We start from the raw sequence: 19,979 nt of genomic DNA on the forward strand, positions 1-19,979 counted from the left end.
CCCACCATATAGGCAAGAAAAGTTTGTCCACGTTCGAATTCGCTTACTTCGACGTAATGCATTCACAGCCACGCTGAATTTTGTTCTGCCCACGAATAACACTTGAAACGTATTGAGGACATTGCACAGGTGCCGTTCGTGGTCAAAAACAACAGCGCAACCTACCGGTTCAGCCAGAACTGCATTTATGTTCAAGCATGCATTTCCCTCGGGGTTTTTACATTTTCATCCAAACCCAGCAGTTCGAACGAAGAGTCCAACGTAGTTCAGAAAAAATCCAAGTTATTCCCATCTTTAATGAAGATCGCATGGCAGGCATGAAGGTTATTGATCTCAGATTGTTCTGGGATTATAGAAAATATTTCGTACTGTTGTGTTGCTTTGTTTTGGAGGTCAGAAGACACTCCTTTGTCAATAATCACGGATCCTGCAATTAGTGATAGTGTGAAACTCAGTTCATTGTGTATGTTCATACGACCTGCATGGCTGAACAGTGGATTCCAGCTCGATACCCTGTTTCTAGACCATCATTTCGGAAATAAGACAAAATACAGGTACCCACACACACTGAAAATTTCCCAGCAAGCAGAGACCAGTGAATGAGATGCTGTCAAATGGAATGTAGGTCCTGCCGAGGAAAGTGTGAGAGGATGTTTAGTATTCATGGCGAAAATACACGATCTAGCAAGTAACATCTTAAGCTCTCCGATGTTGTTCGCAGACAACAATTGCATACAGGGAGTTCGTGTCCGCAGTAAATTGATACAAAATGCTCTAAGACTTGAAAATTGAATGCGTTTAGAGCAAAACTATCAGCCGGCCTCAGAAAAAGCAAATGAAATATAATGCACCTAAATATGGGAAATGACCTGAAAATGTTCGAAAGCATTGTCAGTAATCGAGGAGCATCTTTTAGGAGCGTTTTAAGATATAACGAATACATAAATTCAGCAATGCGGAAAGTAGGTGTATGGCTTAAATTTACCAGACGAATCTTAAAGGAGCATAATTCAGCGACGAACGAGGCCGCTTACAAAACCATTATTCAACGAATTCTTCTGTAATTATCTGGGAATTGTTATCAAACCAGACTGACGGAATGGAGTGAGTAATGTCTGAGAAGTACTCTTCGAATCAGGCTTTGTTCAGTGAGTTGGAGAGAATCGTACAAATTTTCAGTAAGCTGCATCATGAGGAGATATAGAATTAATTCTGTGTATGTCACGAACCATTCGCCATACACAGTACAGTATTTCGCAGACTAGGTAAGATGTCAGTGTAAAAGAAATAGAAGCAAAGGGTCTTGGATACTGTGAGAGCCTTTGGCACAAGAAGGTACGAATGTGGAATAGCAACGAAGAACTTATTATATAGATCGAGTAACTTTCGTTATCATTTTCTTAGAATGCACGATCATGGAATGTTGCTCTATTGTACAAAGTCATATAAAGCTGCGGGACTTAAGAGACTCAAATCAAATTTACTCATACTAAATAAACGCTGTGGGTTAGATGGGGAGAAGCAGTGATGAAAAAATTGGCAAATGCTATATAAAAATGAAGACATTAAAATAACACATGCCTTCTACTAGCTGCAGGAAGCAGAGTTAATTACGGACAGCCGATTATCCACAAGTGATGCAATTATTCATAGTGGGCAAGAGGGATGATCGAGTAAGGTGGTACCATGGCTCAAATGGCTCTGAGCACTACGGGACTTAACTTCTGAGGTCATCAGTCCCCTAGAACTTAGAACTAGTTAAACCTAACTAACCTAAGGACATCACACACATCCATGCCCGAGGCAGGATTCGAACCTGCGACCGTAGCGGTCGCGCGGTTCCAGACTGTAGCGCCCAGAACCGCTTGGCCACCCCGGCCGGCGGTGGTACCATGATAAGACGCTGAATACCCCACTCGTTTTAGGCAGACCTGAGGTTCCATTGCCGGGAAGCCATACAGATTTAAGTTTTTGTGATTTCCTTAAACTGGTTCATTCATAGGGAACGGCAGTGTTCCTACCCAATGCGATTTCGTCCATCTCCAATGACACCGTTGTCGACGGGACGTTGAACCTACTTTCAAGGGAAATGTAGGGAGCTCACATAGAAAAAAAAATGGCTCTGAGCACTATGTGACTTAACGTCTTAGGTCATCAGTCGCCTAGAACTTAGAACTAATTAAACCTAACTAACCTAAGGACATCACACACATCCATGCCCGAGGCAGGATTCGAACCTGCGACCGTAGCGGTCGCTCGGCTCCAAACTGTAGCGCCTAGAACCGCACGGCCACTCCGGCCGGCTGTTCACGTAGAAGAATAGCCAAATGTTGAAGTGTGAAAATGCAATTAAAGTGTTAAAGCATATCGCAAGGAAAGAGCACTGCAGTGTATTAATAAGATACTTTCACTCCACTATTTTCTGCCCGTGTTTCGGCAACTTATCACAATTCTGTCACCGAGCGAGGTGGCGCAGTGGTTAGACACTGGACTCGCATTCGGGAGGACGACGGTTCAATCCCGCGTCCGGCCATCCTGATTGAGGTTTTCCGTGATTTCCCTAAATCACTCCAGGCAAATGCCGGGATGGTTCCTCTGAAAGGGTACGGCTGACTTCCTTCCCCATCCTTCCCTAATTCGATGAGACCGATGACCACGCTGTCTGGTCTCCTTCCCCAAACAACCAACCAACCAACCAACAATTCTGTCTTAAGCTGAAACGTCCCCGTCCATTTATTTCACCAGAACTGTCACATACCTCGAAACACCACCCAGCAGTACTTCACTACAATAGCTTAAGTATCCGTACACACAGTATCTATGCTGGAGAAACTCGTTAATGCTAATAAATGAATCATAACTGTGAACACTGTCTACTACGAAAATTTCTGCATGGGTGAAGGGTGTTATTTTTTCTTAAAAAATTCTTTCCTTGTTCCTGAATACTCTGTCACATTTTTCAGCATTAGAGATTCAGTGATACATTATATGGGCTACGTAAATCGAACCGAATGTATTTCAGTACCTGCTCTTGCCAAGAACACGTACTATCATACCAGTTGGTTGACAGTTTATTGATACAAATCGAGCATTTCTTTCTCTAGCTCCATTTTGTATTCGATTTACTTATTGATTAATTAATTTATTTATTCATCCCGGAATCATCTCACTATGATATTGGATTAGCCATCATAATACAATGAAAATAACATTTCTCATACAAACACACAGAATATTTATGTTTTACGATAGGACAGGCGGCTGACCATGACCTAATTGAAGGGATCACCCCAGCATTAACCTGAAATGATGTAGGAAGTCCACGGAAAACCTCAGTCAAGATGGACAGACGAAGTAAACTCCATTCTCTCGAACATGATGAAGCGGGCGTCTAATCAACTGCACTATCTAATTTGATTGTACCCTAATTTACACTGTCCTTTTGACCAGAAGCAAATTACACAAGGTTTCTCAGTATGGTATGAGAACAAGAGTATTCAATAACAACACCTAGCCAGATCTTAAATGAACAAAAAGAATTTAAATAAAGCTTTTGCTTAAAAATGTTTTCGAAGAGTTTTCTGGTGGTGTCTTGTGTGCAGTCTGTTCCGCGCATCATGGAACGCAGTCCTCCATCAGAGGATAGTTATGTTACTTCCATGGTGCACAAGAGCTGACGCTGCAGGTCCCACTCCCCTTAACTTGCTGCGAGTGTGCAGGATATCACAGAATTGTTCACAAATCAAACTGGAAAGAATCACAGGGAGACAAGGGCACACCTGAATATCACGAATCCTGGTGGCTACATTGAATAGTTGTCATCTTTATCCACTTTCAATCTATTGGTCCTTTCTGGCTAAATTATGTTACATCAGAACACTTTTTAGTATGTATTGAGATTGTAGTAGAGTTTGTAGTAGGGCTATAATTGACGAAAGCGTTGTTAATCAGCGACAATTAGTTGAGTTATGGCACAGGGGAGCGATCGCTCTGGGCGCGGGGAGGGAGAGAATTTGAATTGTTGGTGCCCCGCTGCAGCAGTAATACGTCACGTACTTTAATACCTTTGCAGCCGAGTAATTTCATCCACGGTTTTACTTGCCCGGCCACCCGGACAAACTCTTAGAGATCTTTTACACTCACGCTCGCGCTTCGCGGAGCCCACCTGCAACTTTGCCTCTTTAAATGATATCCTGGTACTGTATCCGATTACCTACTTGTTTATCGATATTATCCATTTCACCTATTCTCTATTCTCCCCCTTCTCGAAGTAGGCATGGACACCCATTCCATGCATTGAGGTTTGTACTGGGTTCTTGCTAACACCTCTATCAGATAAGGACTATTTACATTCATATACATAACTTGCTTCACTCGCGAAGTCTGTATGGTCCGCATAGATTTTTTTTCTTTAAACAAAGTTTTATGCTGTTTGCACATTGCAACACCTTCTAACCTTTTCACGTTAATTGAAGCCATAGAAGCTTGGTCTTTTCCGAATGCACTTGTGACTAAAAGGCGCTGGTAGTAGCTGGAGTCCAAAGTTTTTGTTCTGAATGCCCTTTTGCGTTCTTGTGGAGATACACTCCTGGAAATGGAAAAAAGAACACATGGACACCGGTGTGTCAGACCCACCATACTTGCTCCGGACACTGCGAGAGGGCTGTACAAGCAATGATCACACGCACGGCACAGCCGACACACCAGGAACCGCGGTGTTGGCCGTCGAATGGCGCTAGCTGCGCAGCATTTGTGCACCGCCACCGTCAGTGTCACCCAGTTTGCCGTGGCATACGGAGCTCCATCGCAGTCTTTAACACTGGTAGCATGCCGCGACAGCGTGGACGTGAACCGTATGTGCAGTTGACGGACTTTGGGCGAGGGCGTATAGTGGGCATGCGGGAGGCCGGGTGGACGTACCGCCGAATTGCTCAACACGTGGGGCGTGAGGTCTCCACAGTACATCGATGTTGTCGCCAGTGGTCGGCGGAAGGTGCACGTGCCCGTCGACCTGGGACCGGACCGCAGCGACGCACGGATGCACGCCAAGACCGTAGGATCCTACGCAGTGCCGTAGGAGACCGCACCGCCACTTCCCAGCAAATTAGGGACACTGTTGCTCCTGGGGTATCGGCGAGGACCATTCGCAACCATCTCCATGAAGCTGGGCTACGGTCCCGCACACCGTTAGGCCGTCTTCCGCTCACGCCCCAACATCGTGCAGCCCGCCTCCAGTGGTGTCGCGACAGGCGTGAATGGAGGGACGAATGGAGACGTGTCGTCTTCAGCGATGAGAGTCGCTTCTGCCTTGGTGCCAATGATGGTCGTATGCGTGTTTGGCGCCGTGCAGGTGAGCGCCACAATCAGGACTGCATACGACCGAGGCACACAGGGCCAACACCCGGCATCATGGTGTGGGGAGCGATCTCCTACACTGGCCGTACACCACTGGTGATCGTCGAGGGGACACTGAATAGTGCACGGTACATCCAAACCGTCATCGAACCCATCGTTCTACCATTCCTAGACCGGCAAGGGAACTTGCTGTTCCAACAGGACAATGCACGTCCGCATGTATCCCGTGCCACCCAACGTGCTCTAGAAGGTGTAAGTCAACTACCCTGGCCAGCAAGATCTCCGGATCTGTCCCCCATTGAGCATGTTTGGGACTGGATGAAGCGTCGTCTCACGCGGTCTGCACGTCCAGCACGAACGCTGGTCCAGCTGAGGCGCCAGGTGGAAATGGCATGGCAAGCCGTTCCACAGGACTACATCCAGCATCTCTACGAACGTCTCCATGGGAGAATAGCAGCCTGCATTGCTGCGAAAGGTGGATATACACTGTACTAGTGCCGACAGTGTGCATGCTCTGTTGCCTGTGTCTATGTGCCTGTGGTTCTGTCAGTGTGATCAGGTGATGTATCTGACCCCAGGAATGTGTCAATAAAGTTTCCCCTTCCTGGGACAATGAATTCACGGTGTTCTTATTTCAATTTCCAGGAGTGTATTTTGTATGGAAGGAAAGATTACGCAATGGGTTTCTCGTTTAGATTGGTTTGTGCTAAGCTTCTATGGGACCGAACTGCCGAGGTCATCAATCCCTAGACTGACACACTACTTAATCTAATTTCAACTAACTTACGCTAAGGACAACACACACACCCATTCCTCAGGGAGGACTCGAACCTCTGACGGAGGGAGCCACGCGAACAGTGACAAGACGAATCAGACCGCGTTTGCTACCCCGCCCGGCTTTCTCCTTTAGAGATCGTCTTTGAGTAATGATTGTTTTGAGAAGACCGTGTTAAGCCTCGTGTTAGAAGAGGAACCATGTAACAGCACACATCGGAATTTGATAGCGGTAGGACGATGGGTCATCGAGACAGCACTTTTAGTGTTCCACAATATGGCCGCCCGCGATGGTCGGAATCCTATAGCTGTCATGCGAATACAGCGTAAATGTGTTCAGGGCCAAGCAGCAACTCAACTACCCCACGCGGCTAGCGCCAAAGATGACACATGCGTTGTTCGTTCAGCTATGAATGCCACGTCATTTAAGTTGAGTTGCAGGAAGAATAGTATCCTAGTGGATAGTGTGATGACGTCTGGTGTAGCATGTGCTGTCAACACCGGAACCAGTGATGTGATTTCCTCCGCAGAGATGGCACCAGAGAACGGCGCCCCGACAGGGATGCAACCAATGATAACACTGCACACAGGAGTGCGAAAATGTTGTCTTTTCAAAAAACTGCCAGTTCTGCAAAGGACATATCCGTGTGTGGAGGTTCCGAGGAAAACGAACATTGCCCGAGTGCAAGGTTATCTTCGTTAGGGCTCGGAGCATGACGTAACGGAATGGGATGTCACGACACGATTACTTCGTATTCACGTAGCTGGTAATTAGGAGAGCAGGCATTAAATGTTGTTCATGCTAGGCCACGGCTATACCTCTACATCCGAGGTCTCTATGACGTTCTCTAGCAAGATACTAATGCAGACCATACGTTTTTGTGCTGTCCGCACCTACATCAACACTGTTGGCCTGGCCAGCACGTTCTACAGATTTCTCACACACTGGAAAAATCTGGTCATGTGTTGCCGAAAGACTAGCACACCACTGATCGCTAGCTACTATGATTTAAAAACTCTGCCACGGAGTCAGAAGCAGCACGGACTGAAATACCCGTATCCGTTGTCCAAGTTCAGTCCGGCCCGATTCGCATCTGGTTTAGAGTCTTTACTGCCGCCAGAAGTGCCCACACTTTGTACCAAATTTTGCATCCGTAAATCTCCATATCATGATCTCATCCTGCTATATCGTGCACGCACAATAAGTGCAATTTTTTTGCTATCTTTCTAAGTGTCGTAATTTAATGGTCTAAAGTATATACAGTTGGTAGTATTAAGCTGCATTTCCCAAAAAGTTTTGTGTTATACCAGGAAGCGGAGTTGTTGTCCTTGTGCATGTTTCATCTACACTCCTGGAAATGGAAAAAAGAACACATTGACACCGGTGTGTCAGACCCACCATATTTGCTCCGGACACTGCGAGAGGGCTGTACAAGCAATGATCACACGCACGGCACAGCGGACACACCAGGAACCGCGGTGTTGGCCGTCGAATGGCGCTAGCTGCGCAGCATTTGTGCATCGCCGCCGTCAGTGTCAGCCAGTTTGCCGCGGCATACAGAGCTCCATCGCAGTCTTTAACACTGGTAGCATGCCGCGACAGCGTGGACGTGAACCGTATGTGCAGTTGACGGACTTTGAGCGAGGGCGTATAGTGGGCATGCGGGATGCCGGGTGGACGTACCGCCGAATTGCTCAACACGTGGGGCGTGAGGTCTCCACAGTACATCGATGTTGTCGCCAGTGGTCGGCGGAAGGTGCACGTGCCCGTCGACCTGGGACCGGACCGCAGCGACGCACGGATGCACGCCAAGACCGTAGGATCCTACGCAGTGCCGTAGGGGACCGCACCGCCACTTCCCAGCAAATTAGGGACACTGTTGCTCCTGGGGTATCGGCGAGGACCATTCGCAACCGTCTCCATGAAGCTGGGCTACGGTCCCGCACACCGTTAGGCCGTCTTCCGCTCACGCCCCAACATCGTGCAGCCCGCCTCCAGTGGTGTCGCGACAGGCGTGAATGGAGGGACGAATGGAGACGTGTCGTCTTCAGCGATGAGAGTCGCTTCTGCCTTGGTGCCAATGATGGTTGTATGCGTGTTTGGCGCCGTGCAGGTGAGCGCCACAATCAGGACTGCATACGACCGAGGCACACAGGGCCAACACCCGGCATCATGGTGTGGGGAGCGATCTCCTACACTGGCCGTACACCACTGGTGATCGTCGAGGGGACACTGAATAGTGCACGGTACATCCAAACCGTTATCGAACCCATCGTTCTACCATTCCTAGACCGGCAAGGGAACTTGCTGTTCCAACAGGACAATGCACGTCCGCATGTATCCCGTGCCACCCAACGTGCTCTAGAAGGTGTAAGTCAACTACCCTGGCCAGCAAGATCTCCGGATCTGTCCCCCATTGAGCATGTTTGGGACTGGATGAAGCGTCGTCTCACGCGGTCTGCACGTCCAGCACGAACGCTGGTCCAACTGAGGCGCCAGGTGGAAATGGCATGGCAAGCCGTTCCACAGGACTACATCCAGCATCTCTACGATCGTCTCCATGGGAGAATAGCAGCCTGCATTGCTGCGAAAGGTGGATATACACTGTACTAGTGCCGACATTGTGCATGCTCTGTTGCCTGTGTCTATGTGCCTGTGGTTCTGTCAGTGTGATCATGTGATGTATCTGACCCCAGGAATGTGTCAATAAAGTTTCCCCTTCCTGGGACAATGAATTCACGGTGTTCTTATTTCAATTTCCAGGAGTGTAATATCTTTTGTGTGGGATCTAAAATTTAAAAACCTCTCTCACACAGGCCTGATTTAGCTTCACTGATCAGGATAGTAAAAACATGCGTACATTAAGGGAATTTTCATTGACACAGCAGGCTTATCACATTCACACAGTTCAATACTGTTCTATCCTGATTAAATTGAGCTTTACTTAAATTCCATAAGGCAGTGAAGCCATTTCGAAGTCTCGGTGCGACGAAAATTGTCAGTCGATCTCCTGAAAACATTTGTAATAATTATTAACTTTCGGTGATCACATGGGGAAGACCGGAGATCTGCTGGTAAGGCCGTGTTAGCCTGAAAACGGTTACAAGCGCTCCCAGGTGTTAGGAATTTCCTTAAGTTCACTCGACTTAGGAGAGTTTTAGTAGTAAAGAATAAATGTAATAAAACTTCATGCATAATGCGGTATTTTTTCATGCATCTCTGTGTTTATGTCATCATATCTCTTGAACTATGTATCTTGGAGTGATACATTCGTGTAGGTACATTCACTGGGGTATGTGGATACACTTTGCGAAATACGTTTCGAATACAGATAGCAGCAAAGAAGAAATATACGAGCGAGGTGGCCCAGTGGTTAGCACACTGCTTTCGCATTCGGGAGGACGACGGTTCAATCCCGCGTCCGACCATCCTAATTTAGGTTTTAAGTGATTTCCCTAAATCGCTTCAGATAAATGCCGGGATGGTTCCTTCGTCAGCGCATGGCCGGCCTCTTTCCCCATCCTTCCCTAATCCGATGAGATCGATGACCTCGCTGTTTGGTCTCTTCCCCAAAATCAACCCAACCCACCTACCGTTATTTCCGTAGATACCAGTGAAAGTGAAAAGAAGTAATAAACTTAAACCTCATGCACAACGCTGCAGTACCATGATATAATGTTGTAGGTATATTTATCGGCATATGTGGATACTGTGTGCAAAGTAATAAAATTAAACATCAAGCGTACTGCGGCAGTCTTCCATGCATCTCAATTTTTATGATATCATAAAACTATGTGAAGTAGGTGGTTCGTATCCCCATATCGATTCTTGCCTGACAGTAAGGGGTACGTGCAGCAAGTCTGGTTGGAATTGATCCAGTGGATTAGGAGGAGATGTGGAACACACACACACACACACACAGACACACACCTGTTTTTATAATATATATGGATAATTAACTTTGTTTGCCCAAATTGACTGCTTAATTGAAAATGTACATGTTTGTGTCTCGTAACTAATTTGTCCCTTTATGTCTTTCGTTATCAATGCATAGGCACTGAGTTAGACGTCAGTGACTACTTATATTATGAATAAAAATGTTGAGCTACTGTTGCCGGAGATTTGCAGTGTACTAGACGCTTACGTTCCACCAACAAGCTTGTCAAATGATAAAGGCAGGATGGATAGAGATTTCAAACACTCTCACGCCCATACCGTAGGAAACTTCCGTAATCAATCATCAACCATTTGGGGATGCACAACACATCGGCAGCCACTGAACTGAATACACGAAACATCTATCCACAGGATATGAAATCTAAACGCTTTTTGGAAATAAGAACTTACTGGAGAAATTGAAAATTACGAAAATTTTAAAGCTGAATAGCTTTTAGTGAACTTAAATAGAAAAAAGACTCATTTCTGGTTGGATGAGCAGACAGGAAGGGCCTCCAGCCAGCTCCTAAATTAACCGTGCAAATCCGTTAATAACTATGCTGACCCTGTGCCAGTGTAGCACAAAGACACACTGAACAAAAAAAGAATCTTATAAACTTAAAAACTAACTTTTTCTATCTGTACGTCGATAACTTATATCTTATTTACGTTTCGTGAAATAAAAATTAACTTGAGTTAAATGCTTTTACTAACCCTCTGTAATGTAATTACTCTTATTCACTTTCACGTAGAAAAATAAAATTACATCGTTATTCCCGGCAACAACTTTGTTAATTTATCTTCTGTTCGCTTATCAAATCCTCACAAAATTATTAGATACTAGTTGAGAAACCCAGAGGTATCCCAGACTTCGTATGTGTGGATTTTATTTTAGACTTATAAAATTTCATTAAATACAATGTTTGAAGTATAATGATTGTGGACATGAACGAAGGACCTGTTTGCTTCTCTAACATGGGAGAGAGCTACGCCGTGTGAAGAGCAACTGATACCAAGTTTCACGCCTGCAACACGCAGTCTGACATTGTGCTTTGTTTATGGCCATGGCGTAACATAAGCTCACCAGGAATTGTACACATTTAAAGCGAAATGATAAAATTTTAGGAATAAGCGAGTTTTGGTGCATAAAAACTCGCTCGCTTGCACCATTCCCCGTCAAAATTTCTGCTTCTATGATGCTATGTTGGAGATAAGTCTCTGTGAGTGAAGGGTTATTAGGAGCGAGGTAGTGCATGACGCTCTCGATCAGTGTTACGTCGTGCCTCGCTTTTGGAAGGAGTTTCCAAAGAGCGACATAAAGCCTGATGTTCTCCAACAGTCCCCTTTGAACAATGGTACACGACTGTGCTTAAACTGACACACAATATTTTTAGCGCAACGCAGTCTGACTTTCAGAAATCCCTACAAAAGAATGGCCCTTACTAACATTAACCTATACCTTTCACAAATCACTTACCTCACCAAAAATCTTCGTTCCTCGAACTACTGCAATACAGCGAGTGCCACTACTGCCAGCTAAATAAAAGATTCAAACTACGGAAGGCACTAACTACTGATAGGCATAGTTAGCAAATGAAAGATTTTAATAGAGAACAAACAATGTATTTACCTTAATAGTGTTGAAAAATCATAATATACATAGCAGTTCATAATATCCATTCTGTACTCAAAAATCCGCCATCTCATTTCCCACATCCACCACTGCTGGCGGCTCACCTCCAACTGCCCAACGCTATGCGCTGTTAACATCCAGCTGCCGCTGCGAAACACTACAATGGCAGACAACAATGCAAACTAGCACACAGAGCGCTACGTAACATTGCCAATAAGAAAACATAAACAGCCTACTTACATAGCCCCCCACGCTCCCCACAAAAATTTTACAAATTGTTTTGGGCAGTGGCCAATAATGATTTGATAAAATTTTTCATAATTACAATAACAAAGATATCAAATGCACACACTTATTGATACAATGTTGGTCAAAGGCTAAAATTTTCTCACAGTCCATAAAGACAGTCCTTATCATTTATCACAGTAATATTACAGTGTTTTTTTTTCTCAAAGTCTGAGTAGTAAAAGAGAATGCACACGGAAGTAGTGGATTTCCATGCAGTCTTGAAGAAGTAGTGTTGTCCTTCCAACGGAAAGACAGTGCTGACTCTTGACATGCTGACAGGTAATGGGCTACAACAGAGCAAACCCACAGCAGAGTCATTCGACGTTTTGAAGAATATTGGTAGGTAGGTCATCACAGAGCAGACCCACTGTAGTCCTGGTAGAGAATATGGTATTGGTGGGCCGCCAGAGGCGCAGACCCACTGCAGTCCTTGTAGAAATAATTATATTGGTGGGCCATCGAAGGTGCAGACCCACTGCAGTCCTTGTAGAAATAATGGTATTGTTAGGTCATCAAAGATTCAGACCCACTGTAGTCCTTGTAGAGATGGCCAGCAGCCATCTGTTGTGACTGTGCAGGTGCACAATCACCATTGAAGAGTCTTGTAGATAATATAGCAAGTCCATGAACCACCACTTGTGCACTCAGAAATTTTTTGGAATTGTCCTTAGAACCAGCAATGCTGTTATCCAGTCCCTTGCTGAATTATCAACACACGTGCAAACACTAACAGTCCCTACTTCTCACATATTGTCCATATACTATGACCAACAGAAACGTGTGCAGTGAAATGTAACTTACAAGTTACTTAATTTGATGAACTGGTGTCAATTACAATATTATAACATGAGAATACAATTACAAAGGTACAAAATACATCATTAAAAACATAACAATACAGATAACATTTGTAGTACAGGCTTTACAAAAGAATAGAAATAACATATACATCAGTGTTACAGGAATTATGACATGAGTACATAAATAAAAGATCAGAATCACTTTCGAAACATCAACTTCACACATGAGCATTAAAACAGAACAGAATACATAATGTCTAAACATCTTTACAAAGAAAATAACATATTATTAATGCAAAGTATATTTGAGGATAACAGTATTCCTCATCATAGTGAATGTAGCTGAGTATTAGAAAAATTCTACAACGTAAGTCTTATCAGATAAACATATAAAGACAGGATGAACATAAATACACATGGGTACCCAAACACATAGTGGGATAACACGAAAGGAAAGGACAGGGTTCGTTTTCAGTGTAACATTTGGTACTGCAGTCCAACCCAAAACTTCATTCCATAGATCGTTCGTCTTATTTCAACCGTTGCTTCCACCAAAAAAATCCTATCCAAGCATGCTTTCTGTATTTATTTCACATATTTCTTACCTCATTATTTATTTCCAAGAAAATCCTACCTATACCTGTACTTTGTTCGTATAACTTCTCAGTGCATTTCTTCAAATTCATTGCAACTCATTCTCTTGTAGGCTATCCCCTCTTATGCTAACTTAAATCTACTGAGCTCAGAAGCTAAACTAAGGGACGAGGCAATGCAGCAGCACAAACAATTAACACAAACATCAATGACAAAAAAATTCAAATTGGCAAAGTAAGCAACAATGTTACAACTAATATAAGGCAATGAGCAACAAACAAGAGAAATAAATCAGTAGTAAACTGGTTTAGCAGAGTAATGTAAAGTCAAATTCAGTAACATTATGCCTGGCAAACAGCAGTAACTTATACCTAAACATGACAAAGCTCAAGCAGAAGAAATATTACAGTAAAAACAACAATGCAGAAAAGGAAAATGTCTATTCACATCTTAATGTCTATGTAATTAAAGTGGTGCACCACAACAACTTATTGTAAAAAAAAAATATTACCATGTACTTGAAAAGAATATTATGTATGCAGTTACTGTTACTAGTCCCTTCTTATTGTTCTTTCCTTTCCAAGTGCTCCTTTTTTGAAGAATGTGGATCACAAAATTATTATTTAATAGATCTGTTGACAGAAAGTGTTCACATTAGCAAATGCATTTTATTTTATTTTATAAAACCAATGCTGCAACACAGCCGGAAACTAGATATCAAATGAAATAAGCAACTATGCAAAGCAAAGCATAAAAATATCATTCAATAGTCATGTGACATTTCATAAGTTAGTAGAAATTCTCTCAACTCTCGTAGAAAGACGCTTGTCATAATCAGGTGTGCAGATGTAAGTATCTTTCCAAGTAATAAGCGTGTCGTGTTTGCGATGCTTTCTCTAAAGGAATGTCAATAGCGAGGTTAATGGCCTCCCTTTTTTTCTGCCTGTGCCTCTGAAAGGCTTTTTTTTTTTCGGGCGTCTGTCGCACAGCTGGGTGCCTACGACGCATTACGTGCAGATGGTCACTTAACTTTCTTACGGAAATATTTACAACAGCAGTTTCCGCTACAGTGACAGTCTCATATGAAAATTTCACAGGTCAAGAATTTACGTTGCAAATGTGTAGAAACAAAATCCTATAAATATAACAGTGTCCAAAAAACTTTCGCCGGCATTGTGATACATTCATGCACATACACACACGTTTCATAACTCTTAAAGTACGATTCTTGGTTTCCAACATCCTTTTCATAAATCAGAGTCCCTAACCACTACTCCTTATTCCTTACCTTATTACACATACGCATATTTGTCGACACTTCTTCAATATTTCATCTTAATAAATATGTAGCATAATCAAATTCCTCATATAACATCGGCTTATTGATCATAAACGTACCTCAACAGCATAATACACATCGTCATCGTAACATCATAACACCTCAGTCAAATCTCAAAATTGTCGTAGCTTCCTCCAATAATTTCAAAACCTAAAGAGAATTCTCTGCTCATTTAAATAGTGTCATCTACCTCAAACGTACTTTAAAATCATGATCCCATACCAAATATATCATTCAAAGCTCTCGTACTATCACAATGGTTCCGAAAAAAATATGAACAGTTCACAAAGTACAGACAAAATACAATTTCGTAAGTGTGAAGTTATCCAACGGTGTAATTACATAAACATCTGTCACTGCCGTAGTAAAAAAGTTTGTCTCTCTCAGTTAAATGATCAAATAGCTATGTAATTTATGTGTTAGAGGAATATGGTACCGATGTGTAAAGTTGTATAAGCAAATACCATATTAGCTAGTGCTCCTTGTGCTTGCCAAACACATGATACACAAAGTAAGCTTGTACCCCCCTGAGGATTAATGTAATTATACCCTCAGGTGTTACAGATTACAGCAATGGAATGAAATGTATCACGGAAAACTTTCTTTGTAATTCAAAAATCTTTAAAAATAAATGTTTAAGTACAAAATTAATCACTGAAATGCGTGTCCTGTAGCGCTAAATGTGCATCTTGTTGTAAGATAATCTCTGTGGAAATGTCGTAGTTATTGTCCTCCGAAAGCCAAGTTTTGCAGAAGTCAATGTACTTACCTCATGATAAACAAAAGTGAAATGCATTGCGTATAGATATCTTACTTATTACGCTTATTGCCGTGATGAAGAAAGTACTGTGCTGTAACGTATTGTTGTGCTACAAAAGAGGCTGTCTCATTGTAGCTATACCACAAAAGTTACTACTAAAACATGTTTTACTTTCCAGAATAATACAGAAAAACTGTGCAGATATGAAACAGAAACACCGCAAACAGATTCTAAGTCTGACAAAGCATACTAGTAATGTAAAGTGAAAAGTTATATGGAAAAGACAAAGTTAAAAGGCAGATTATCTTTCAATAAACGGTTTTACATGTGAAATGTGGTGTAAACCTTTACTCTTCCTAGTACGCAGACTTTCAGCTTCAACGCAATTATCATGTGGTAAACGTCGGATTCTGTAAGGTCCATTGTAAACTAGAAAGAATTTGTGACTCAAGTGTTTCTTCTTATGTGACAATGAATGAGCTTTAATGAGAACTTTCTGACCAATATACAATTTTTTTGCATTTGCTTTACCGTGTAGTTTTCTCCTTTTGTCTGCTGCAGATTTTATATTTTTAAGAGCCAAATCAATTATGTCTTTATGTCGAAGTTTACGTGTATTCGGGAAAGGTACAAGCTCTCTGATTCTGTTCGGTGGTTCTTCATTCTTTAGTACAAGAGTAGGTGGTAAAGCAGTGGAATCATGAGGCATTTCATTCAGCACGTTTTGAAATAAGTGTAAATATCTGTCCCAATGCTGATGATTACTGTGACAATAAAGTCTGCAAAGCTTATTGATTTCTTTCATAATCCGTTCGGAGGGGTTACAATGTGGTGAATACAATGAAATAAAAATAGGTTTGATTTTATGGTTCCGAAGCATGCGTGACCAAACAGCAGATCTGAATTGCGGTCCGTTATCTGAAATGACTTTAGCAACGTGGCCAACTACACGTAAGAAATTTTTAACAAAGGCGTTGGATACAGACCGTCCAGTGGCTTTACGTAACGGAGTGAAAGAAACAAATTTTGAAGTAAGTTCAACAGTGACTAGAAAGTACGCAAATCCATTAGATGTTCTGACAAGCGGTCCCAAGAGATCAACAGTAGCAAATTCTTTTAATTTAGAAGGAATGATAGGAAACAGCGGAGCACGATGGGAGATAGTAGATGGTTTCGCCTTTTGACAAAGTTTACAAATAGACAAGACTCTTCGAATTCTCTTTTCCATATTGTTAAAATAACAAGTCGTTCGAAGAATATGATAACATTTTCGTGGTCCAAAATGTGCGTAGCTGAAATGAATGTACCAAATGAGCTTATTAACAAAATCGTCAGGAATGCAAAGTACCCATAGCTTGTCTTCAACAGTGCAGCGTTTGAACAGTATGTTGTTTCTAACCAGATAATAATGCGGAATCTGTGTGTGTGTCTTTTCATGCCATTTGCTCTTGATGTCTTTCCAAATCGGATCTTTATCTTGTTCATGAGCAATGTCCTTTAAAGATGTGGTGATGAAGTTTTCAAAGGCGACGTTTTGAGTGTAAAGAATACTGAAATTTTTCTCGAGGTTACCTTCTGTGTTACTTTTCTCAAGCCCAGCTGGTGCGCGTGACAGCGCGTCCGCAACAATGTTCTCCTTGCCGGGAATGTAGACTATTGTGAAGCGGAATTCTTGCAGAAACAATGCCCAACGTTTTAACCTGTCATGATTTAATTTTGAAGACATAAGAAATTGTAATGCACGATGATCACTGTATACTTTTACGTGCTTGCCAGAAAGAAAGAAACGGAATTTGTTAAATGCCTAAACGATAGCTAAAGCTTCTAATTCAGTAACGGAATAATTTTTTTCAGATTTTGTTAGCACTCGGCTAGCAAAAGCAATGGTTTTCTGAACAGTAGTGTCATTTTCTGTGGCTTCTTGAAATAAATTGGCACCAAGACCTACTTTAGAAGAATCCGTGCTAAGGCAGAAATCTTGTGACAGATCTGGATGAGCTAGTATTGGCGCGTGAAGTAACGCTTCTTTCAAAGAATTGAATTCCAACTGTGCTTGTTCGTCCCAGTTCCAAATAGTATTTTTTCCAGTGAGAGGACAAAGTTTTGGTGTAACAAGAATTTGCATATTTAGAAAACGACGGTAAAAATTTACGAGACCTAGAAAACTGCGGACTTGTTTTTTTGTGGATGGAACTGGAATGGCTCTGATTGCTTCTAACTTTTCAGGATCCGGCTGAATGGCTTCAGAAGAAATAATGTGTCCCAAAAACTTCACCTTTGACCTACCGAATTCAGACTTTTCCAAGTTAACTGTAATTCCAGATTCTGCAAAAATACGTAACACGCTGTTGAGGATGCGATTGTGTTGTTCCCATGAGGCTTCTGCTATCAGAATATCGTCCACATATAAGGTGATGTGACGTTTTAAGAACTCAGGTAATATAGAATTTAGCCCGCAAATGAATGCTGCCGAAGATATGTTCAAACCAAAAGGAAGTTTCCGAAACTGATAACAAACGCCGAAACAAAGAAAAGCTGTGTATTTTCTACATTCTGGATGAAGTTCGATCTGATAAAAGCTGGATCTGAGATCAATGGAAGACAACACTTTTACACCATTAAAATTTTGAAGAAGTTCATCCAACGTTTGCGGCTTGTCTGTTTCAGGAATAATAATAGTATTGATTTGTCTCGAATCTAAGACAAGCCTGATGTTCTCAACAACATGTAATGGATTGTTGTATGAGCTTACTGCAGGCTCAATAATGCCCTCATCAAGCATAGATTGTATTTCTGTTCTAACACGGTCCCTATAATGTGCTGGAATTACGTATGGTCTAACACAAAATTTAGTATGCTCACAAACACGAAATTGGTATTGAAATCCCTTGATTGTTCCTGTTTTGTGAGTAAGAACTGTGGAATGTGCTTGTAAAATCTCAAAAAGGTCTTGCCTATCAGTGTCATTACAATTCTCAATTGTTTGAATTTTATTCTTAATTAGCTCATTAGTTTCAAATATGCCGTCGATATCATCCCTGTCAGTACTTGCAGAGTGATTGTTAGTGTCAAGTTCCGTCGAAAATTCCGAACTGTTGTCTAACAGGAGGTAAGGCCGATTAATTTCTTCGTCATGGTCTGAGAGCCAATCTTCAAATTTCAAAGCTACTACTGACTTACCTTCTTTCTCTAAACTTATTTCAGCATCGTGAAAGCTTAAGACTGCTTTGTATTCATTCAAAAAGTCTACTCCCAGTATAATTTCCGTCGACAATAATGGAACAATAAGAAAGTTCATAGAGAAGCTGTGGCTTTGACAAAAGAATTCTAAGTTGGTTTGTTGGAATACATCTACACTTTTTCCAATGATTGCACCTTGTAATTTAATCTTACGTAACGGAAGTGTGGGGCAATCATTCGATTTGTTGCATTTGCTAAAAGCTGTTTCACTAATTACTGAAATGGGACTGCCAGAGTCAAGTACTGCAGTAAATTTTACGTCATTTACTGTAATGTGAGTCACAGGATATGCAACGTTGTTATGTTTTACGTCGTGTTCCTGGAGTAAGATGTCTCTAATGTCTTCCATTCTTACGTAATTACTAGCTACGGCAGTTGTGTCGTCAGTTTCATAAGTACGTTTTGTGGCTGCCAGCGGTGTGAGTCATTGCCTAGTGTCTCTTTGTTGGCGCGCGTCGTTATTGGGATTTGGAGACCTAACTTCTACAAATTCACCGTGACGAGAGTGCGCTGCTCTGTTTGAATCCCGCCAGTTCTGATGCAGTTCAGGTTTGTCGTTACGATCATATCGTCTGTCGTCATGTCGGTAGATTCCATAATTTCTTTCTTGTCAGTCACGTGGTGGAGAATTTCTCCCTGAGTCGTAACTGCGCGCTGGACCGTTGCGTGTAAAGGTATTCTGTCTCCCTTGATAATAATTATTTTGGTTCCCATATTGTCTGTTTCTCTGATTGTCTCTGTGATAGTCATTACCACGGAGAGGTGATATTTCCCTGTTATTATTACTACTCTGCCAACGGTTGTCATACGGGTGGTGTCTGTTTTGGTCACGATTTACGTTGTAAGAAAAGCCTTGTCGTGTCCATTTATTATTTCTGTCATCGCGGAATTGTGACAGATGTGACCTGTAATTGTTGTACTCTTGTTTTCGCGTTCCGCGATTGTCATTGTCAATTTCCAGTTCTTGTAACAGTCCCTGAAAAGCTTCAATGTCGTCTTTGCAATGTCCTGCTAAAATAATATGTCGTAAATGTTCAGGCAGTTTGATTAAGCAAATGCGGATGAGTTCTGAGGGGCTGTATGGGTTTGACAGGTACTGATTCTTGTGCAACATGTCTTCAAAATATTTCACAAGACTGGAAAATTCAGTTTGTTCGAAATGTTTCATCATTATGATGCCATGTTTTACTCAGTCTTGTGTGGCTTGAGACCAATATGCTGAGAGGAAGGCATGGTAAAATTCTCTTTCACTGCGGTAA

The sequence above is a fragment of the Schistocerca cancellata genome, chromosome 2 (assembly GCF_023864275.1).
Source record: "Schistocerca cancellata isolate TAMUIC-IGC-003103 chromosome 2, iqSchCanc2.1, whole genome shotgun sequence".
Lineage (NCBI taxonomy): Eukaryota > Metazoa > Arthropoda > Insecta > Orthoptera > Acrididae > Schistocerca > Schistocerca cancellata.